At 40.7% G+C, this 25,365-nt stretch overlaps 1 protein-coding gene across 5 annotated transcripts in view; it reads right to left on the bottom strand.

Annotated features, from left to right (window-relative positions):
• The window catches only part of ELFN1 (extracellular leucine rich repeat and fibronectin type III domain containing 1), an 808,405-nt gene that overhangs the window by 178,890 nt on the left and 604,150 nt on the right, over positions 1 to 25,365 (bottom strand). For all 5 annotated transcript variants that reach the window (XM_077449130.1, XM_077449128.1, XM_077449131.1 and 2 more), the window contains one exon: positions 5,482 to 5,616. The gene's annotated coding sequence lies outside the window, so the exon portion shown is untranslated. The remainder of the gene's footprint in view (positions 1 to 5,481; positions 5,617 to 25,365) is intronic.

The raw sequence follows: 25,365 nt of genomic DNA, 5'->3' as shown, positions 1-25,365 counted from the left end.
TGAATTTTTCTTAATTTGTTGTATCAGTTTTACAACCCTTTCTATGACAATAATCTTGCACTGGACTAAGTAATTTACAATGCTTCTGCCAGAGTAGCCACCTCCGGGAGAGAGGAGGAAAAGGCCTGTTAGTTACTTACGGAATGTAATAAAACCCAAATGAGATAAAATAGCTAAGTCATGCAGCATTCCGAGCGCGGCTCCGCAGACAAGTATCTGGTGAAATTACAGAGAATATAAGGCAATTTGCAATGTAATATTGCTATGGTTTTTTCATAAGCCGCTGCCTAGGAAAATAACAGATTTGACCAGAGCACTTCTGCCTTGTGTTAGCTAAAACCTTGCTCAGGTATTGATACAGCATCAGACACAGCTGAATCAAAATCTCTTTCTTGGAATATGCGTCTCAGTAATGCCCCATACACACTATTAGATTTTCTGAAGAATTTTGTCTTCAGATTAACCAAAAGCATATAATATGAGGTCAAACTTTAAGCCCTTGTACACACGGTCGGACATTCCGACAACCAAATCCGTCGGATTTTGTCCGAAACTGTTGCATACACACGGTCGGACAAAATTGTCGGAAAATCCGATCGTTCAGAACGTGATGGCGTTATTTCGTTACGACGGGACTACGTTAACGCTAGTAGCCAATAGCTTTGGTGTAGGAATTTGATCTGAGCATGCGTGGCACTTTGTCCGATCGGAATTCTCTACACATGATCGGAGTATGTCCGATCGGAGCATTTTGTCGGAAAATATTTACCAACTAAGCCCTTGTACAAACGGTCAGACATTCCGACAACCAAATCCGTCGGATTTTGTCCGACGGATTTTGTCTAAAACTGTTGCATACACACGGTCGGACAAAGTTGTCGAAAAGTCTGATCGTTCAGAACGTGATGACGTTAATTCATTACGATGGGACTACATTCAGGCTAGTAGCCAATAGCTTTGATGTAGGAATTTGATCTGAGCATGCGTGCCACTTTGTTCGATCGGAATTCTCTACACATGATCGGAGTATGTCCGATCGGAGCATTTTGTCGGAAAAATTTTACCAACCAGTTGGAAAACTTGGTCCGTCGGATACTCCAACGGAAACAGTCCGATGGAGACCACACACAGTCGGAATATCCGACAAAACAGTCCGATCTGACACATTCCGTCGGAATATCCGACCGTGTGTACAAGGGCTTAGAGTTTCAATCTGTATGCAATCGGGCAGGCCCTTGCATGGTTATGCAGAAAATCTAATAGTGTGTATGGGGCTTTAGGGTATATACACACTGGCATTTATCAATCAAAACATCAGAAAAACCCAACTTCTTTTATAATGCATCTGTTCTCCCTTGTTGAAGCTAAATGCCTTCACCTGCATTTCATCAAGCTTATGTTTTATTGTGTGTTTTAGATGATTTGCATTTGATAGGTGCTCATATGGTCAAAGCACAAAGCAAAGTAATTAAAGGCACTTCAAACACACTGTGGGCATTTTTAAAGTGGGTCTCATTGTTATTCATTGTTCATGTCTCCTCTCTGCTGATGCAAAAACGACATGCTGCATTAAAAAGAGACAGCAACACAAATTAACCACACTAAATAACACAGGTATGCCAAGCTTCACCGAGAACAAAATCAATTTTTGGACTATTTCATTGCACAACAAATAAAAGACAAATATAAAATGTAGTACAAAAGGTAAACCGCGCTACTCAAACAACAAAAGAAAGCAACCTATAAGCAGCAACCCTAATCGTAATACTCCGATATCAAACTAAATAGGTGAACAAAATGAGCTGCGCTAAAAACAATGAAACTAGAAAATAATCAAACACCAAAAAACCTAATCAACCTATACCAATAGACGTAAAAACAGTATTAAATTGACAGAAAAATGTGATTAGTGAATAGTATACATGAATACTAACGTATCGTCATAAAGTGAATAAAATGTATACTAGACCTAAATTGACATTAATGTGAATATTACAAAGAAAACCCCCACAATAATTAATGTAGATTGACACAAAAAAAGAGTTATAATGTGTGCTAGATTTAAACGAATAATATTAACTAAAATAATATTCAAAAAACCATAAAAAGTTCATATGTGATGAAAAAAATATTATTTATATAGTCCCAAGATTAATATTGGTTCTTCAAACTTGACATAAAGGTGCAAAAATATCCACAAATGCGTGTATATAAAAACAAAAAAAATTTTTCAAAACAATCCTCCACCAGTGAGAAGAGGGGCCGCTTACCAGAGCTTTAGATCCCAGTGTTAGTGAGATCAGTAAGGCAACAGCACAGAGGTTTCTGGGTGAACCGTCACAGGCATCCCACCATCTCCATCTCCAATATGAAGCCTCCAATCAAGAAACGAAGGTGTCGTAGATTGCTGACACCACGCTGTCTCTATCTCCAATACGAAGCCTCCAGTCCGGGAACGAAGGTATCGTGGATCATATAAAAAATCAAAGACACTCGCATAGCGTAAAACCACTTGGTTTAATAAAGTAAAGTTTAAAAGATTTACACTCACATGCGTAAAGAAAAAACGATCATATAAAAACGAGCCGGCCGGACTCGTGTGCCGCCCGCACTTCCTGGTTGGGCGTAGAACGCGGAGACGTCAGAACGTCTGACGTCAGAGGCGTTCTGACGTCTCCGCGTTCTACGCCCAACCAGGAAGTGCGGGCGGCACACGAGTCCGGCCGGCTCGTTTTTATATGATCGTTTTTTCTTTACGCATGTGAGTGTAAATCTTTTAAACTTTACTTTATTAAACCAAGTGGTTTTACGCTATGCGAGTGTCTTTGATTTTTTATATGATCCACGATACCTTCGTTCCCGGACTGGAGGCTTCGTATTGGAGATAGAGACAGCGTGGTGTCAGCAATCTACGACACCTTCGTTTCTTGATTGGAGGCTTCATATTGGAGATGGAGATGGTGGGATGCCTGTGACGGTTCACCCAGAAACCTCTGTGCTGTTGCCTTACTGATCTCACTAACACTGGGATCTAAAGCTCTGGTAAGCGGCCCCTCTTCTCACTGGTGGAGGATTGTTTTGAAAAATTTTTTTTGTTTTTATATACACGCATTTGTGGATATTTTTGCACCTTTATGTCAAGTTTGAAGAACCAATATTAATCTTGGGACTATATAAATAATATTTTTTTCATCACATATGAACTTTTTATGGTTTTTTGAATATTATTTTAGTTAATATTATTCGTTTAAATCTAGCACACATTATAACTCTTTTTTTGTGTCAATCTACATTAATTATTGTGGGGGTTTTCTTTGTAATATTCACATTAATGTCAATTTAGGTCTAGTATACATTTTATTCACTTTATGACGATACGTTAGTATTCATGTATACTATTCACTAATCACATTTTTCTGTCAATTTAATACTGTTTTTACGTCTATTGGTATAGGTTGATTAGGTTTTTTGGTGTTTGATTATTTTCTAGTTTCATTGTTTTTAGCGCAGCTCATTTTGTTCACCTATTAAATATAAAATGTAGATGTGACTGTAAGAAGGGTAAGGACCCTTGCCGGAGACACATACAACCGCCTTGTACAGCGTGACCGTGCCTGCAGGACTGGTGGACTTGATGTCCGCCGGTCTCCTGGCGATCGTGTCACGGAGCCGCAGAATGGGGAAATGTAAACAAGGCATTTCCCAGTTCTGCCTTGCGACATGCAGTAATCGCTGTCATGTGAGTTGAAGCTCATCCCCCATAGTTACAATCGCCTTTTTATAGCACTGATCGCTGTATAAATGACAATGGTCCAAAAATTGTGTCAAAAGTGTCCCATCTGTCCGCGCAATGTCACAGTCACGATAGAAACCGCCATTACTAATTAAAAATAAAAAATAATAAAAATGCCATAAAACGTTATATATTTCGTAGATGCTAGAATTTTTGCGCACACCAATCAATATATGCTTATTGCAATTTTCTTTTTACCAAAAATATGTAGAAGAATACATATCGACCTAAACTGAGGAAAACGTTTTTTTATATATATTTTTGGGGGATATTTATTATAGGAAAAAGTAAAAAATATTGCTTTTTTTTTCAAAATGTACGCTTTTTTTGTTTATAGCGCAAAAAATAAAAACAGCAGAGGTGATCAAATACCACCAAAAGAAAGCTCTATTTGTGGGAAGAAAAGATCATTCATTTTGTTTGGGTGCAACATCGCACAACCGCGCAATTGCCAGTTAAAGCGACGCAGTGCCGAATCGCAAAAAGTACTCTAGTCAGGAAGGGGGTAAAATCTTCCGGGGGCTGAATAACACTTGACCTGGAGAGAAAATAACCTAAGAACATTTGATTTTGCCCCCATTCACACAGAATAAATATATGTGCAGGAAGTATACATCACAGGAATAATAGCTCACTGAATTTGTTGCAGATACAGCTTAGGTCAAAAAGACTCATTTACAGTTAGGGCCTGTGTACGGGGACGTTTGTTTCCATCAGCACTGCTTTACTCTACCTGCAATGAAGGCTAAAGCACTCTGATATAGCTTACAAGGAAGCCTCATGAAGGTCAAAACACCTGTGCAAGAATTCAAATGGATTTCAGAAGCCTCTCAAATTGATTTCAAATGCAAGTTGCATGCACCTGAAAGCACGCTGCATTTTTCCATCTACACAAGCCCTTCCACTAAATTTTGATGCAATCCATCAAACTGTTCAAATTTGCAACTGGTTGTGTAAACCCGGGACCATGGGGACCTGCATTTGTTTAGACTCCATTTCAGATCAATTTTTATAAATAATAGGATTTATTGAGTAGAAAGGCCAGGAGCAGAAGATGAGTGGCAGGGAGAAAATTATATTCTCTTAGTACTGAGTTCAAATGCGAAATGTTCATGTCTCACTGGAGTGTAAGTTTAAACAAAGCTATGAATTCCATCCAAAACGCATTATATTTATCTAAGATGAAGTGTATAACTTCCATCACACCCTCCAATGGTCCATCCAGTCCTAAACAAAAAAGGCGAATATTAGGCCTTATTCCAGCAGCCTCTACTAATCACTGGTTTTGCAATTTCCATGACAACTACTAAGGCTCAGTGGAAAATAAAGCTTCACTTCAAAGCCCTGCAGATAGTAAAGAAATGGTAACCGGAGACACATATTTTAGTATAAAACCATCAAATTTCCATTGCCTCAAAATCAAATGATTTTAATGTCCCAAAACACAGATTTTTTCAGAGCCATCAGAGACTCCAAATGAGGGTCAGGTCGGAAAGCCAATTTAAATGTAAGTAACCCATGAATAAATGATGTCTGTTAATTCCCGGAACCAAGATTTATATTTAATTAACAAAAAAAAAAATACTAAACGATGGGTAAAAGGAAGAACAGAAACAAAAGAAGATAATTAAATCTTCATGGCATTTTTTAGCTCCCTGAGCAATGGGACCTAAGGAAACCCCACTTACCGTTAAAGTGGAAAGCTCAGACTGTAGAAATTCACAAAGTCGCTGAAGGCAAACAACGAAGAGAGTACAACGATGTTCCAATTTTGTATAAAATTCAGGGACTTTTCTTCAGTAACTTGGTACATGAAGTTTGAGCTGAAAAAAAAAAAGAATTTAGGATAATTTAAGGTTTAAATCAATAACATTTGAACACTAATTCAAAATAACATAAAAGCAACAAAATTAATGAAGAGTACAATTTTATAATATCATACATATCATTCTTAACAGGTTAAAGACGAGTTGTAATCAAAACCAGAGCTAATCCTGGCTGCCAATAGGTGAAAAAATATTAAATGCAACATACAGCGCTACCCACAAATAAATACATGAAGAACTGATAATTCATACCATAACAAATAATCCATACAAATAAAAAATACTTCAACAGAGATCATGTGACCAAATGCCTAGGCTACTGGAGGTCTTATTTTGACAGTAGATTATTTTCATGTTGATAAATTCAATGTCAATATGATAAAATATGTCAACTGGTGTGAAAAAATGATAACTATGATAAATATATACAGTATATATACTGTATATACACTATATTACCAAAAGTATTACGACGCCTGCCTTTACACGCACGTGAACTTTAATGGCATCCCAGTCTTAGACTGTAGGGTTTAATATTGAGTTGGCTCACACTTTTTATCTTTTGTGGATGTTCAGGCTCATGACCCTTCAACAGAACCAGCTGCAGTACACATGTGCCAAATGTTGGCCGGTTTCTGTTGAACCACCAGCTGCTGCCCCACATTTGGCCCGTGTGTACGAGGCATAAGGAAGGACACAGTAGGACCATCTAGTACATATTGTCTGCAGAAAACTACAGGGAGAGGGATGCAAGACCAGTCACCCTGCACATGGAGAGAGCGACTGCAGGGACTAGTCTTTATTATAGGAAACTCCCACATATAAGCATAGTGTAGGAGCTGTTTCATTCTGGATTACTGCACAGATCTGGAGGACATAGACAAAGGCGCAAGTTAGCCCTTGTACACACGGTCGGAGATTCCGACAACCAAATCCGTCGGATTTTGTCAGACGGATCTTGTCCGAAACTGTTGCATACACATGGTTGGACAATCCGATCTTTCAGAATGTGATGACGTAATTTCGTTACGATGGGACTATGTTCAGGCTAGTTGCCAATAGCTTTGATGTAGGAATTTGATCTGAGCATTCCTGGCACTTTGTCCGATCAGAATTCTCTACACATGATCGGAGTATGTCCGATCGGAGCATTTTGGCGGAAAATATTTCCGGCAAGTTGGAAAATTTGGTCCGACGGATATTCCGACGGAAACAGTCCAATGCAGACCACACACAGTCAGAATATCCGACAAAACGCTCCGATCGGACACATTCTGTCGGAATCTCCGATCGTGTGTACAAGGGCTAAGAATGCACATCTTTTGTATTTAAGCAATATTTGTTTTGTCTAAATTTCTGTTTTAAATTATGGAAACCCATCATGATAGAGTTACAAAAGTTGGATACTTGCACATGGTACTGATGTTTGAACATCAGTATACCTGGACGGAATTTCTTGTGCTTATTTAGTGGGTATTTGTGCGCATGCACGTACACGAGTAGTAAATTTTAGCTCCCAGAGTGCAATTTTAACCTTTTCAAATTAAAATTTTCTGAGCATACGCATGTAAAATAATAACGAGCAACTCAGATTTATTTTTTACTCATCTATACATTGATATGTGTATAGGCACATTGAAAACAATCGGCTGCATTTAGACAACACAACACCTCCTGTATGCAGTGGCGTCTCTAGCTTTCATATTTAGGGGGAACACATGGAAGGACAGGGACAAAAGTAGGGGGGGGGCAACTATAAAATTATATATATATATATATATATATATATATATATATATCAAGAATAGAATGCACTCTAGAGGTCTTTTTACAAATTCACCTTTGTTTTATTCTCCACTACACTGACCTATCTGATTCCTACACTGACCTACCTGTCTATCCTGATCCCTACACTGACCCCTACACTGACCTACCTGATTTCTATACTGACCATTGCACTGACCTACCTGATTCCTACACTGACCTACCTGTCTATCCTGATCCCTACACTGACCCCTACACTGACCTACCTGATTTCTATACTGACCATTGCACTGACCTACCTGATTCCTACACTGACCTACCTGTCTATCCTGATCCCTACACTGACCCCTACACTGACCTACCTGATTTCTATACTGAACATTGCACTGACCTACCTGATTCCTACACTGACCTACCTGATTCCTACACTGACTACTACACTGACTTGCCTCTCCACTACACTAATCTTCCTAATTCCTACACTGAACAGTACACTGATTTACCTCTCCACTACACCAACCTACCTGATTCATACACTGACCACTACACTATCCTACCTGACTTGTGCTACACTGACTTACCTCTCCACTACACTGACCTACATGATCCCTACACTGACCCTTACACTGACCTACCTGATTCCTATGCTGACCAATACACTGACCTACCTGTCCACTACATTGATATTACACTGACCTACCTGAGTCCTACCCCCTCTATTAGGGGAGGGGGGCGGGTCACATCTCAGGTCTAAATGGTTCATGCTGGGACCTGTAGTCTTTCACTTTTTGGGGGGCACATCCCCCAAACAAACATGAAAGACTACACATTCCAGCATTAACTCCTCAGATCTTTGGATGTGACGCCATCCAAAATTGAAGGACTACAAGTCCCAGCATGAACCCCTGAGATCTAAAGATGTAACACCTATATCTCACAGGTTCATGGAGGGACCGGTAGCCCTGTTTGGGGGCTTTGGTGAAGTATTAGGGGTCTAAACAGACCCCTAATATCTCACTTTTGAGACAGAGAAAAGGACAGAGGACAGACTCCCCAATCCCTTTCTCTGAAGCCTCAGCTGCATTTCACAGTGAATGAATGGGAAATGCTCTGTGCTGAGTGGCAAACTCCCCCTTTCCCACACCTGCTGAAAGGAGAGGACAGAGGTAAGCTATCAGAGCTGCAGGGAGCCATCACGGGGGGGAAGGAATCAAGACAGGTGGCAATCCTGTCTCCCTCCAAGCCTGGTCCGACCAACTTCTCCTATCTGGGGCCCAAGAATTGGGTGCAGTGCTTCTTCTGAAGCCGAGAGCCAGGGACCAATGGTGTCTTTTCTTCTTGAGAACCAAGCTGGGCAACGTGGTATGGGACATACAGGTCACTTTCGGATGCCGGCGGAGTGATCTATTGCACTGTGTCCCCAAGAATTAAATTAAAGCCCTAGCCTGCCTCAGCATAGATATATATTAGAGGCCCGGGACTTTAATTTGTCAGGAGATGCAGTGTGGTAGATCACTCCTCCGGCACCTGAAAATGGTTAAATAATCCCCATTTCTGCCCATTATCGGCCCTGAGTTGCGGACGCCCATGCTCTCAATGTCAGTTTAATTTAATTGGGGGCACATGGGGGGCACAGGATTATTTCGGAGGGTCTTTGCCCCCCCTGCCCCCCCCCACAAGTGATGCCACTACCTGTATGCCTAAAAACACTGAGTTTGTGCAAGAGGCCTAGGAGTGCAAGCTAATTTTAATATTTGTTATATCACTTAGCGAGTCCCTAATTCAAAACAAGTATGCAACCAGTAAAGTCAGATCTCTCAGCAGGCTTGTTCCCAGAACAGTCTACCGTAATTGTTATTTAGGGAAGCAACGATTAGGGTGCTAAGATTTTGAAAGACAAGCTAACAAAAGTAGCATCATTGTTTGTTTTTTGGCAGGCTTTGTTTTGTAGTTTTTCAATACATTTTCAATAAATGTATATATAGGCTTATGGGCAAGACTTTTTTGGCAGGCTCTGTTTTGCAGTTTTTCAATAAATGTATATATAGGCTTATGGGCAAAAAGGGAAATTTTACATAATCGCTGGTAGCTCTTTAAAGTGTCAAATCGGCACTTATGGTGTGTTTGGCTTCAAAGACTGCTTTCCTGGATCATTGTTAAGCATCACGAATATTGTATAAACATGACGTTATTGGTGTTTATATTACATCTAAAATATTCATACTGTAATAAAATTTGGCCCGAAGCAACACAACTGTGTAGCTTTGTTCCAGTACTTGTTTATTAAAACTATTTAGCAAAATGCACTGCATACACTATGCTTGCCATTCTGTTGTTCTGTATGAAAACTGAACAAGACAGTGAAAGTAAAAAAGACACAGGAAGTCACATGATCAACTTGTCTAGGGGGAAATTATGCTGTAACAGCATTCTCATGTCTGGATTCCTTTTTAAGCAAACTATTCATTTCCAGGATATTTGTCCAGAACACCAGGCATGGATTAAAGCATTGATTAGAAAGTGTACCATGCATTTGGTTAAATTGCAGATGTACAGTTCCCAGTTCCCCCAGTGGCTAATGAAGAAAACGCAATGATCTGTGTGTGATTCCTCAACATACAGGAGAAATGATACATTCCCAACAGGGTCATTTCTACCATCTGGAAAGGTACAATTTCGTCTCGGGTGGTGTCATCTCAGGGCCACATGAAACAAATTTCTCACTAAGCCTTGAGACCTTCAGCTTGCCAATGGCCATACCAGCAAAATTGTTGATGACTGAGAAGAAGACGTGTGGTAGGGTTTGTTGCCTACACAGTGGGCTATCTTTTTTACAAGCATTGCCTTAGTCAATACTAACCACAGGTTGCTCCTTAGTTTCATGATGACTTTCCATACTTTTCCAGGAGTCGGCTAAATCTATTAAACTTGTGTAAAAAACGTTCAGTAGTTTGCATACTGTACCTCAACTATTGTTTGCAATGACCTAGGTTCATCCTCTTAGAGGTGACCATGAGAGGAGTGACCAATAAAAATGTTCATCCACTAACTGGGGACCATGAGAGAAGGGGCCAATAAAGATGTTCATCCTCTACCCATGAGAAATGATTGGAGTGAAGCCCAATGCATTAACTTATGTAGCTCCCAGCTCACTACAGCTTTCATGGAAGCAAAATCTAGTCCAGAGTTGAAGTTAGACAGGGATATTGTGGCAAGGGAAGGTTTTTCAAGTGTGCCCAAAAACACTAATCCTAATTTGGGGAACATACAATTTTTTTTTAATTTTACTTTCTGATTAAAAAAAAAAAGGTTGCATACTAGAGTCACCCAGGATTTCATGTAACCTAAGACCAGCCTGATTATTTATAACATAAGCTTTTAGCATACATAATCATGTTTTGTGGTTAATACACTTAGAGGTTTATTAGTACATTAGGGATGAGCTCGGTGTTCGACTCGAACATCGGCCGTTCATCGAATTCAGAATTTTGTGGACCGTTCGCACCAAATTTGTGTGGCCCACAATGCACTACGCCATCGCAGTGCATTGCTGGCTCATGGTTGGCCAAGCATGCACTGTGACCCCGCATGCTTGGTCAATCACAGCGCCGGCAGCGAGGAGAGCCATAATTGGCCACAGGCAGGATGCCTGTGACCAATTATAGCTCAGGGGGTTTAGTACACGCCCCACACTATATAAGGCCGCCAGCGCGGTGGCCTTGTGTAGTGTGTTCTGGCATGCAGGGAATGAGCTAGATAGGCAGGGACAGTGTGTTCTTTTCTCAGGTATCTGCAGGAGTTAAAGTGGGTGTTGTGTGCCTCCAGCACAGTATACACCTGTATCTACCCTTTATTGCTGGTGTTCTCTAATACAGGCATCTACAGGAATTAGTGGATGTTGTGTGCCTCCAGCACAGCACAGCATACACCTGTATATACCCTTTATTGCTGATGTTCTCTAATACAGGCATCTGCAGGAGTTAAAGTGGGTGTTTTGTGCCTCCAGCACAGTATACACCTGAAGATACCCCTTATTTCTGGTGTTGTCTGTTGCATATCTTGCATATTAGCCTTTAAAATTAGCACTTTTGATTTTGAATGTTCGAGTCCCATAGACTTTAATAGGGTTCTAAAGTTCGTACAAATTTTTGGTCTGTTTGAAGGTTCTGGTGCAAACCGGGGGGTGTTCGGCTCATCCCTATAGTACATATACGGCAGGTGAATCAATCACTGTAACACAAGCAGCTGGAATATACTGTACACCCTGCAGTAAATGTTTGGGAAATATCACATTTACGGTTTTATTATTATATTCCTTAGGCAATGCATAATTGGTAGTTACATTCAGGTCTGTGAGATTTTAGCAGTCATTTTGCTTGTCGACATTGGTGCCCTATCTGTCGACAGATCACCCAAGGCAATCAGCAAGGGGAATAAATGAATGGGCCCAAAGGATGCAGCACATTGAAAGCAAATAGGCAAAGAAAGAGACCAAAAATATTGTATTTAGGAAATTAATATGCCACTGTAAAATAGTATTAAAAACATATATTTTATAAGTAATTTAAGACTGTCATTAAAAAAACACAATTCCACAAGTCACCTTCAGTTCTGCAGTCATATTAGTAGTTCTCCTAGTCTTGTATGATGAAGCAGACATTCTATATAGCGAAGGGCAACCGCACAGTGATATTAAATGTAAACAGACAGAGATGTATATCTGAGCTTTGAGTTCCCTGAGGAGCCAATGCCAAGATTCACTGGTGACTCCTGACAAAACCTCCTCTGGGATCTGAAACGATGAATAAACATCTGGATCTGCTTAACTTCAATACCATTTTGTGGCTGACTTCAATATGTTGGATTGAGGGTTTTTTTACATGTTACACTTGGTTTGAGCTATTCTTGACATTACAGCTAAAGGACAACTAGACCATAAATAGAATATATCATATCAACTATTCAACATGAGCCATTTCCCCCATCTTCTACCAATGTTGCCACTGCTACTTTTACAAAATGTTTGATGCGAATTAGGCCATTGCCTCCTATAGAAAATATAAAATAGCAAATATAGATGTTTAATCGCACAATGAGAAATTTACAGAGTAACCCAGGACAATTAGTCAATATTAATGTTTCACTAGTATGCCTGCAGAAACATGAAGCATGATCAGGGCTTTTTTTTCAGAGAAAAGGTGCAGATACTCATCCCCTTCACTCCTTGTCTCCACTGTCTACCTACCTCTGAGCACTGTCCTATAGTTCCACCCCTACCCACCACCCACTGCTGTCTCTTTTAGAGAATACAGAACCACATGTCATAAAAGCAGTAAACTAGATTCCCTGCAACCAGCAACAGTAGACCCTCCAGCAACAACAGATCTCTCCCAACAACAAAAGACCCCCACAGCAAAATACCTCCAGCAAAGATAGATCCAACCCAGCAGACAGCATCAATTGACCATCCAGCAGCCAGCAACAATAGACCCCTTTCTCAACTTCCTCAACTGTAGATCCCTATCAGCTACAATTGACCCCCCAGCAAAGGAGTAGTTACCAGTATCACCTATGATTTCCATGCTGCTGATTCTTCCCCATTAATGACTTACTATGCCTTGTTATATGGTGTCCTAAAGAGAGCTGAAGATGACGCACTAGCTACAAATCCCTGATATATATTGAGAGAAGTCCTTATAAATCCAGATAGATTGTGTTCACTAGCCCTCCACAAAACTGGGGCATACCAGAGGTCACCCAATTTGGGAAGTCCATATGCATTTCAACCAAGGATAGCACCAAATAAAAGTTCCCAGAATTCAAAGTGGTATTTTATAGATTCCGCAAATGAAAACAAACAAAAAAGAAAAAACACCAGGGGACTCAGCACTCCCCTTTCATCAGGTGGCTAATATTTAAAAAGGCAAGACAAAGGCACATTTTTAAAGATTAGCCTCTCAATTTGGATTTATGTTTTCCAGGAGCTTTGCTCTTGTTCCAACAAATATTTAGTATATTTTAGAGTCCTGATGAAGGGGGAGTGCTGAGCTCCCGAAACGAGTTTGATACCTGGTGTTTTTTCTGTTGTCATTTGCAGAATCAATAGAATACCATTTTGAACTCTGGGAACTTTTGTTTGGTACCCACTTTGGTTAAAATGCATATTTTTCTACACTGTGTCTCTGTGTGGAGTCAGCCATCTTGATAGTGGCCAGGCATTGTCTCCCTGTGTCAGAGCCTCCAGCAAGGAGAACAGTGAGCAGCACAGCAGTGACATCATCCAATATCACTTCAAATCTCCTGAGGCTAGCAGTCAGAGGCAGAAACGCCTTATTTCTTACACTGCAGAAATTCAGCTACGAGGCTATAGACACCAAAGTGTCCAGAACAGGCTCTGTTATTTTTCAACTGGAATTCCACATAAAAGATAATTGTTTCTGCTTTGTCACCATTACCACTATTCCCTATAACTCAACAACTCTTTACTTTTTGAATTCAGTTCCATTTTAAGGTATACATTTATAGAATATTAATAGTCTCCTTGCAGCACCTTAACAAAAAACAGCCATGAGAGATATGTGGATTATCATTATTACGTGACTTCTAAAATATGTCTAAAGGCAATTTCTATAATGCCAATAGATAGGAGGCAAAGTCAAATTCGAAATTGCATATTAAATATTTCCTTATTAATATTGTGGTAGAATGAATCCTAAGTCCCCAAATCTTGATTAGGGAGGCCATATAAGGACATAACCATGGATTTACCTTATTTCAAATGAATGTTATTGTTAACTGAATAGGATGTGACCGAGCCCACTTTCTTCTTCATGGTTGGTCAGTTCCTTACATTCAAGTTCTATATTACCATCTATAGCCAAAACTTGTAAGACCTTAATCTCATAACAGAGCAGCCATTAGGCATGCATTTGTCTGATTATCTGGCCACGCCATCATGGGGGGACTCTGTGGTGAAACAGCATCTTTAGCTAAGTATTATTGCTAAATTTTCTAATATTATCTGTATTTGTCATTACGTTTAATAAGTGGTATTATTAAATAATAAATTAAATATTATAAGTATTTGTGTAATCGCTCTTTGCACATATTGAATACAATCCCAAAAAACATAAACAATCACGTCACCGTGATACAAGAAGTGGGCACATTACTCAAGTTGTAGTTACCGTTCTGCACTTCATTGCCTCCTTGGTTTGCCTCCAGACACCCAAGAAATTCCCAGTACTTTCAGGTATGAAAGGTACCCTTAACTGTCTCCCATACTACACTGCCAAGCAGCCAATCACCAGGTTCAGATGCTGTCACATGCATTGCCAATGTAAGTTTCAAGCTTTCACTGGGACTCTAACAAAGAATTAGAAAGTTCATGAAAGTGCAAAACACGTATGCCGCATACACACGACTGGACTTTTCGACGAACTTTGTCCGGCGGACAATCCAATGGACTTTGCAGCTGAGGTTCGCCGGACTTTCAAACGAACGGACTTGGCCACACATGATCACTCCAAAAGTCAGACGGATTTGAACGTGATCATGCAGAATAAGGAAGTTCATAGCCAGTAGCCAATAGCTGCCCTAGAGTCGGTTTTAGTCCATCGGACTAGCACACAGACAAACGGATTGTCCGCTAAAAGCTGAGTCTGGCGGACAAATTTGAAGCCAGTCTTATTTCTAGGTCTGCCAGACTTTTGGGAAGAAAAAGTCCACTGAAGCCCACACACGAACGAATTGCACCGGACCAAGTCTGCCGGAAAGTCTGATCGTGTATACGTGGCATTAGGCTTCTTGCACACGGGTAAAAAAAAAACACCATATTCTTTTTTTTTTTCTGGACACAGGTGCATTGTTGTCTATGGAACAATGCCCACAGTTGTGTAAATGTCATTAATACAGCAATTAGTTTACAGCTGTAAAATAAAAACAGAAAGGTTTATGTTTGAGTGCAGTAATTTACACACATACATGTGTATATGTGCGTATACAAGCGTGTATTGCAACACTGGCAACTTGGAGAGGATGAAAACATTTTTTTTGCATGTACACACATATGCATGTTTATATGTGTATATGTATGGTCTTTATGGAGCATTTTACTAAGGATCTTTCTGCCAGAAAGATCCTACATATAGACATCAGTAAATTATTACGGCTGTGTACTGTGCATGTAGAACTGTTATTTTGCCTTCTATAGAAAGTGAACAAGTTTTATTTTTAGGAGCACTTAGTATAAAGCTTTGAGCTTTCATGGAGTTTTAGGATTCCTCCAGGATATAGAGAGGAGACAAGGATCAACCTCATAGGTAGGATTGGTGCTAGAGGGATAGAGGTGGTGTGCTACCTCTGGGGTAAAAATTGTATCCAGAATATACACAAAGGAAAAACTATGATCTTTAACTGTAAGCTCTATCTAACAATTAGAACCTTCATTCAATATGCCCTGTATTGTTATCATTATACATGCGTGTACTATATACCTTATTTTAAAAAACAATGAACACAACGGCAATCTCTAAATAGAAAAGGCAATAATACTATAATAATATTGGCATTCAATCCAACCTGTCTTGGTAATATATAGTTAATACGTACAGGAGATCTGTTTATACCATTACCAGTCATGCAGTACTAATAGATGGAACTATATAGCAGATAAATGGAATGTTCTTAATGTGCCTTCTAGACAAAGATTCAGCACAAACTCTGCCCTTAATTGGTTTACTATCTACAACATATTCTTTTTCATTTCTTCTTTTTTTTTTTTTTTGAAGGACCCAATTTGCTTGACGGTTTTGTTTGAAGTTCTGCAGGTCTTTCTCTTACTTTATTTGCAACATGTTCTTGTAAGAAGAAACATAACCAGGATGCTATTAATTTGTTCTCTAGTGATTTTCTCAAAGGATTCTGGGATCAATGTCACCGCTCCATCCGGTCCCAGTGTGCATAAACTGCGTATGCTAGAGGATTAGCAGACAGAGAGAAAATTTTTTATTTTTGGGTGTTTTGTTACATTTATGTCTTGTTGGCTGTGGATTTATCAAGGATTAGAACGTGGTTCTGCATAATGTATCAGTAGAATATATTATTATAACAAGTGAATGTGCAGAAACAAAAAAAAAAAAATGTTTAATTTAACTAGTCTGTATGGTGATTTCAAAGGGGAAGCTTGTAATTTGCTGCTCTGGAGACAGTTGCAAAAGGTAATTCTAAAGGGTAGAGGAAGCGGAAAGCAGCTGTTTCTTATTAAAAACATCAAGACCACAGTGACCCCAACATGTTCAGGCATTTTGATATACCAGAATCTATTTGTGCATGGATATCAACAATTTTGGAGTGACAGTGCATGAACTATAGGCAAAACATTTTTTCCATCTTGGCTAGAACAAGGGTTATAACCCCTGTAAGGTTTATTTTTGCCCTCTTTGTCCCATTAGGGAGATTTACCTTCACTTTCTGTCCAATAGCCAACGCAGGAAGTGAGAGGAAATCCCTGCAAATTAAGGGAATCTCTTGGGGACCCCCTGGTCAGCAGGACTAGCATCTCCATTAGAAGATTTCCTTCTATTACTCTTCTGGGGACAAGCCAAAATTTTGGATTTTCTTTTACTTTCACTTTAAATGACGTGATGTTTAAATGATGTTCTGATACATCTCTACTCTATCCAAAATGAAAAAATAAGTTTTGCCTTGAGTTATATTTTAACACCAACTCTCGCTGTAACCCTAAGCCCTTGTACACACGGTCGGACATTCCAACAACAAAAGCTGTCGGATTTTGTCTGACGGATTTTGTCCGAAACCTGTGTTGCATACACATGGTCGGACAAAGTTGTTGGAAAATCCGATCGTACGTAACATGATAACGTTATTTCGTTACGATGGGACTACGTTTAGGCTAGTAGCCAATAGCTTTGGTCTAGGAATTTGATCTGAGCATGCGTGGCATTTTGTCCGATCGGAATTCTCTACACACAATCGGACAAAGTCTGATCGGATCATATTGTCGGAAAGTTTTATAGCCCAGCTCTAAAACTTTGTCCGTCAGATATTGCAACGGAAACAGTCCGATGGAGCCCACACACAGTCGGATTATGCGACAACACGGTCCGATCGGACATTTTCCATCGGAATGTCCGACCGTGTGTACAACGGCTAAGACTATATTGCACGCTGATGTTCCCTGTAGCCATAACCCTGCTATCTAACCTTCCTGTAACCATAACACTAACCCTACCAATAACCATCCCCGTAATCCTAACACTAACCCACTTGTGACCCTTATATTAAACTCCCCTGTAATCCTAATGCCGGCCATACACGGTTCGAATTTCGAAAGAATTTTCTTTCGAAAATTGTATCTAAGAATTTTCATATGAATTTCACACCATTAGTAGGCTGCAGCAACAGCCAATTTTCGTGCAGAAATCAAATTTTTGGAAAAAACGAACGATATTCTAATCAATGATGAGAGAATCGTGCAAGAAATGTAATAAGAAAAGAAAATTTACGGAGAGAAAAGAAGATTCCCGGTCACGAAAATTCTTTTCTCTAGCAACATGAGGTGAAATTGAAGGCTTGGTCGGCCGAATCAATGGTGGCATGATCGGATCACAAAAAAAAACGAACTTTCTGATTTTGAAAAGAAAATTTGTTTGAAATTCGACCATGTATGGCCTGCATAACACTGACCTACTAGAAACTCTACCAACCCTACCACTAACCCTACCAACCTTTTTATAACCCTAACACTAAGCCTACAACTAACTTTTTCCTTAACCATAACACTAACCCTACCAATAACCATCCCTGTAATCCTAACGCTAACCTACTTGTAACCCTTAAACCAAACCTCCCTATAGTCCTAACACTGATCTACTTGAGACCCTACCACTAACCCTTACTATAACCTTAAGACCAACCTACAACTAACCCTTCCCATGGACCATATCAGCAACCCTACCAATAGCATTCCCTGCATTCCCAACACTAACTCTTTCAATGCCACTAACAATAATCCCACTGGCCTTTTATGCAGCCCTAACAAAACCCTTACTGTATCCCAGTTATATTAATAACCCTATCTAATGCATGTTTAATCTCTGTGGACCTTACACACTTTAACAACATGCACCATCTACCATCCTCTGACCATGACAAACCATTTATGGACCTACTCAGGATAAACCTCTTATTACGGTCAGTCATACAGATTCCATACACAGGGCTGCATAAAAGGTGAGTGGTAGGATTATTGTTAGTGGTATTAAAAGGGTTAGTGTTGGGAATGCAGGGAATGTTATTGGTAGGGTTGCTGATATGGTTACAGGAAGAGTTAGTTGTAGGCTTGGCGCTAAGAAGAGCTAGTGTTATGGTTAAGGGAAGAGTTAGTTGTAGGCTTAGTGATAGGGTTGTAAGAAAGTTGGTAGGGTTAGTGGTAAGGTTAGTAGTGTTTCAAGTAGGTCAGTGTTAGGACTACAGGGAAGTGTGTGTTTATACACACTGTTAGATTTTATGTAGATTTCTGTCTTCAGATTTACCAATAGCATATAATATGAGGCCAAACCTTAAGAGTCTAACCACTTAAGGACCGCCTCACGCCGATATAGTCAGTAGAATGGCATGGCTGGGCACAAGCACGTACAGGTACGTTGCCCTTTCAGAGCCCAGACGTGGGTCGCGCACATGCTGCCACCGGCACACTCACGACCCGGTCCTGAGCTCTGTGATCGTGGCCGCGGGACCCACGGTCCCAATCGCAGCCGGTGTCCCACGATTGGGCCGCAGAGCTGAAGAACGGGGAGAGGTAAGTGTAAGGCCGCGTACACACGCGGGGACTGTACGGCCAACTTTGTCCGTCAAACAGTTTCGGCAAACAGTCCGCTCAAAATTAGCATGGACGGACATGGCCACACACGACGTACGAACAGTTTGCTGAAACCGTGCGCGATGACGTGAACGGCACGTACGACGGGACGAAAAATACGACGTCCTATACACTGCATTATAACTTTCGGCGTGTAAATCCTTTCTGAGCATGCGCGGAACTTAGTTTGTCGAACAAGCCTACACAGGAGGGAACTGTTCGCTGAAACAAGGTTTCAGCGGACAGTTTTTCGGAAATTCCGAAAAACCTTGTTCAGCGGACTGTTCGCTGAAACTGTCCGCTGAACGCCCACACACGGGCGGACTGTCCGCCGAAACACTGTTCAGCGGACAAAGTTGGCCGAACAGTCCCCGCGTGTGTACGCGGCCTAAGCAAACCTCTCCCCGTGCTTCCTAGTGAGCTTGTCACTGATCGTCTGTTCCCTGTCATAGGGAACAACGATCAGTGATGCCAAGCCATGCCCCCTACAGTTAAAAAAAACACAAATTAGGTCACATTTAACCCCTACACTGCTCCCTAGTGTTAACCCCTTCACTGCCAGTAATCAATGCATTTTTAATCGCACTGATCGTTGTATTAATGCCAATGGTCCCAAAAATGTGTTAAAATTGTCCGACGTGTTCGCCATAATGTCGCAATAAAAATCGCTGATCGCCGCCACTACTGGTAAAAAAAGAATTATTAATAAAAATACCATAAAACTATCCCCTATTTTGTAGACGCTATAACTTTTGCGCAAACCAATCAATAAACGCTTATTGCGATTTTTTTTACCAATAATATGTAGAAGAATACATATGGCCTAAACTGAGGAAAAAAATAAAGTTTTTTATATATTTTTGGGGGATATTTATTATAGAAAAAAGTAAAAAATATTGAATTTTTTTCTAAGTTGTCGCTCTATTTTTGTTTATAGCGGAATCAAATGAGGTGATCAAATACCACCAAAAGAAAGCTCTATTTGTGGGGAAAAAAGGATGCCAATTTTGTTTGGGAGCCACGTCGCAGAACCGCGCAATTGTCAGTTAAAGCAACTCAGTGCCGAATCGCAAAAAGGGGCCTGGTCCTTTAGCTGGTCCAGGACTTAAGTGCTTAAATTTGTATGCAGATTGTATGAGGTTGTTGGTGCTGGCTTTGGGCAGTGTGAAGGAGTGTAACAGACACTCTCAGCTGAGACAACTGCAGCCAGCAATCCTGCTGGGAAGCCATAGTCCAGTCTAAATAATGTGTCCGGGTCTCAGACAGTCTGAAACCCAGACACATGATTCCAAACCCAAACTGTCCAGGTGAATCCTAGAAAGGTGGCAACCCTAGTAAGGGAAGATGATTCTTGTAGCATTTACTTGCTGGGATCGATCTGCCCTTAGCTCAGGCATGCAAGGCAAGCAGGAGGCAAAAGTCCCTCCTCCGCTCCTGCAGAAGAAAGTAAAACAAAATGCCCATTTGACCTAGGCCGGAAACCAGGAAGCAGCTGAATAAACGTAAAAAAAAAAAAAAAAAAATTAAAACAAATAAATATGATATCTTCTTATCGATTTAATAAGGCTAGCAACATAAGGATTAACAATAGATAATGTTACTTGAGAGAGTTTAATTCTGCTTTAAATTAAGAAGCTTACACTTGTTGCATTTAAAAAATAAAATAAAAAATTAAGTAGTACACAACTACCAATATTGGTGTTTTCTGGAGCTCGGTTTTTAATATGCAAAGCTAAATCACAGTTTGGGATTGGGTTTAAAGACTAAACTATTCCATATCCGGATGCAGCATATATAATCTTGACTTTTGACTTGACTACTAAATAGATGCAACTTTCAGCTCTGATTATACAGAATTACCTCCAAACAAAGCCTAGCGCTGAATTAATATGGGGTCCGACCTGATGATGTGAGTCCAGTACTCTATTTGGGAAATATTTCTAAAGGAGTTACATTTTAAGCACAGTTCCAGGTTAAATAGCTTGGAACAGTAGATACAATTGTACTGTATTTACATTAGTCAACTCCATTAAAGTTCGAATCTGTGAATAATTGCATCTTCTGCTATGGAGGGAAGAGGAAAATGTGAATCAATAGGATAGACGTTTGTCTTATGGAGAATTCATAGCTATTTCATCCATCAGTGAGTTGCTCAGTATAGCTATAGATTCCTATACAGACTGCTACTTGGAATGTATCAGTACACTTTTATGCACTTTAAGGATATAATACCGTATTGCAATATAGCGTGCCAAAACAGTTTAAACTACGGTACATGTAATAACCTTCATTCATAAAACTGTATTAAACCCAACACCAAATATTTATTATACTGCAGCTTACTAACCCTTATGCCGCGCACACACGATCGGAATTCCGGCCAGAAAAAGACCAATGAGAGCTTTTCATCGGAAAATGTGACCGTGTGTATGCTCCATCGGAATTTAGCTGTCCGAATTTCCGCCATATGGAAATTCCTATCATGTGTATGCAATTCCGACACGACAAAAATCACGCATGCTGAGATTCAACTACGAGACGGAAGCTATTGACTACTCTCTATTGAAATTCCTTTTTCTAGTCCCGTCATACGTGTTGTGCGTCACCGCGTTCTAAATGATTGGAATTTGGTGTGACCGTGTGTAGGCAAGACAGCTTGAGCGGAATTTCGTCGGGATTCCGTCGGGAAAACCATCAGAGCTTTTTCCGATGAGAATTCTGATTGTGTGTACGCGGCATTAGATGTGATGGCTGCATTTGTTTTTTTTAGGCTTTCTTTTTTTCTATTTTCACCTGGTGATCTGGAGTATGTTGTTTTTCAAAAGAACAACCCTCTTGCAGTTGTAGGATGACCATTTACCACTTACAATGATCAGCTTTTATTTATTTATTTATTTATTTATGTAAAACCATTATCCCCCCCCCCCCCCCAAAAAAATGCTGTAACTGCTTGTAAAACATGAGCTGGAACTTAGCTTTAATTTGTTAGCGTAACTAAATCTACTAGTACATTTAACACTTCCCCTCCCCAAAAAAGTGTGTTGTCCAAAGGTGTCCCAGTGCTCATTTATCAAGAGGGTAGGCACTTGTTACTGGCTGGGCCACCAGGTAAAAAACAGAGGAAGAGGGCCTAAAATTGAAAACATCTAATGATTGCTAAGCTGCAATATATTGCATTTTTCATTTGAGGTTCAATGGCTTGTCGTCTGCCTCACGCTGATATACGTCGGCAGAAGGGCTCGTACAGGCAGAATCACGTACTTGTACGTGGCCCTTTAAGAGATGGCCAGGGGGTGCACGCGCATGCCCGAGGCAAGCTCTGTGAGTCAGGTCGCGGGTCCCATGGACTCAATTGCCATGGGGATACCCATGATCGCCTCACAGAGAGGAAGAACGGGGAGATGCTAATGTAAACAAGCCTAGTGACAGTGTCACTGATCTCTGCTCCCTGTGATCGGAACAGAGATTAGTGACGTGTCACACACAGCCATGCCTCACACAGTTAGAAACACTCCCCAGGACACACTTAACCCTTACACTGGCACCTAGTGGTTAACCCCTTCACTACCAGTGTAATTTACACAGGAATCAGTGCATTTGTATAGCACTGATTGCTGTATAAATGACAATGGTACCAAAAATGTGTCAAAATGTCAGATTTGTCCGCCATAATGTCGCAGTCATGATTAAAATCGCTGATTGCCGCCATTTAACAAAAAAATATATATTAATAAAAATGCGATAAAATTATACCCTATTTTGTAAATGCTATAACTTTTGTGCAAACCAATCAATCGCTTATTGTGATTTTTTTTTACCAAAAATATGTAGAAGAATACATATCGGCCTAAACTGAGGAAAGAAATCGTTTTTTATATATTTTTGGGGGATATTGATTATAGCAAAATGTAAAAAAGAATGCGTTTTTTTCACAATTGTTGCTCTTTTTTGTTTATAGCGCAAAAAATAAAAACCGCAGGGGTGATCAAATACCACCAAAAGAAAGCCTTATTTATGGGAAAAAAAGGACGTCAATTTTGTTTGGGAGCAAAAGTGATCTGGTCAGGAAGGGGGTAAATTCTTCTGGGGCTGAAGTGGTTAATAATGCCTTAAAGGTAAAGTATTGTATGCAAACATCTCACAACTATATTTGTGCAGACTCAGAGAATCATGGGCTAAGGCCGGTCATACACGGTTCGGATCTCAGACGATTTAGCAGAAACTAGCTGAGACTCAAATTGTGTATGGGCAGGCTAAATGTACCAAGGTGATCAACAGATCAACTGGGGTACAACCAGCATGCCAGATTGTACCTGCGATTATCGCTAGCGGGTGCTATAGCCACTAGCAATAATCACTGTCTTCTCCTGGTGGGGACTGCTTGATTTGCCCAACCGCCAGAAGACAATGGCCTGGCAGGAGGGATTCCCACATCAACACTGTCTGTGTTGATAGGGGAATTGAGCAAATGTCTTTTCTGCAACCTGGTTGCAGGAAAAACAATTGCTCTGTGTATGGTCAGCCTAACTCAGTGAGATACTTTACATTTTATTCCTAGCATAGACAAAGACAAGTTGAAACTTTTTGGCCTTTTTTAAAGCTTTATTGCTGTACTTTTCAAAATTCATAAAAGACTGCTCTAATGCCCCGTACACACGAGAGGACTTATGTCCGACAGACTTCCAAAGGAGTTCCGCCGGAGTTCCGCCGGAGTTCCGACGGAGTTCTGACAGACTTTTCGGCCGAACGGACTTGGCCACACACGATCACACTAAACTCCGACGGATTCGAACGTGATGACGTACGACCTGACTCGAATAAGGAAGTTCATAGCCAGTAGCCAATAGCTGCCCTAGCGTCGGTTTTAGTCCGTCGGAGTAGCATACACACGAGCGGAGTTTTCGAAGGGGACCGGGTCCGGCGGAGTTCCTTCGGGAAAATTTGAAGCATGCTTCATTTCTAAAGTCCGTCAGACTTTGGCGAATCAAAAGTCCGTTGCAGCCCACACACGATCGGATAGTCTGACGGACTCGGTCCTTCGGACTTTGGATGTTGAAAAGTCCTCTCGTGTGTACGGGGCATTATAGGTACCTAGCACAGATGCCTGCAGCAGACTCTGATACACTGCATTCTTTGCTGCCCAATGACCTGTTATAATAGGCAGACCACCGACATGTAGTCAGGTAGTGTTAGAACCTGTTCCTAACTCTAATGCTGCGTACACACAAGCGGACTTTTTGAACGGACTAGTTCCGACGGTCTTTCCGACGTACTTTCGGCGGAGTTCCGATGGACTTGCGAATGAACAGACTTGGCCACACACAATCACACCAAAGTCCGACGGATTCGAACGTAATGACGTACGACCAGACTAGAATAAGGAAGTTCATAGCCAGTAGCCAATAGCTGCGCTAGCGTCAGTTTTTGTCCGTCAGACTAGCATACACACAAATGGATTTCTCTGTCCGGGGGAGTTCCGGTGGGAAAATTTAAAACATGTTCTATTTCTAAAATCTGCTGGATTTTGGGCAAGCAAAGGTCCGATGGAGCCCACGCACGATCGAATTGTCAGACGGACTCGTTCCTTTTTTATTGGCCTATGATGGAGATACCTCATGAGCCAATGGGAATATGCAGGAGGAAGGAATGGATGGGCAAGGTAATAGGGGAGCATGAAGCCAACGTTACATCCTAATGGGACTTATGTATGGACTGCATCTCAAAATGCTGGAAGCAGTGGTTGGGCTGCTTTGTTGGTATCAGAAACCCCTTTTTAAGTTTGTGGGACTAGATTATCTTTTAATTGTTAGCAAAATTTCTTTGGATAATAATGTCTGTGGCACCCTGGGGAGATGTCCCGTCACATCCTGACTTGGTTGCATTGTCCTTGAGACCCGAATGAAGGGGAACACAAGCAGCAATGAAATGTTGATGGAGGGTCTAGCCTTCGCACTTTTGGGTCCTTAAAGAAGTGCCAACAGACATTCAAAATGCAGTATTACCATGATTGGCAGCCAGAACAATTGTAGCCTTGTGTGACTGGTGTGCCAGGCTGGCATTACTGTGAGTTGGGGGGGGGGGGGGGGGTTGACATGTTGCGT

The sequence above is a fragment of the Lithobates pipiens genome, unplaced genomic scaffold, assembly GCF_037356315.1.
Source record: "Lithobates pipiens isolate NorthernLeopardFrog02 unplaced genomic scaffold, aLitPip1_a1.2 Scaffold_22, whole genome shotgun sequence".
Classification (NCBI taxonomy): Eukaryota; Metazoa; Chordata; class Amphibia; order Anura; family Ranidae; genus Lithobates; species Lithobates pipiens.
The sequence above is the reverse complement of the archived record's forward strand: the minus strand, read 5'-3'. Positions and strand labels throughout refer to the sequence as shown.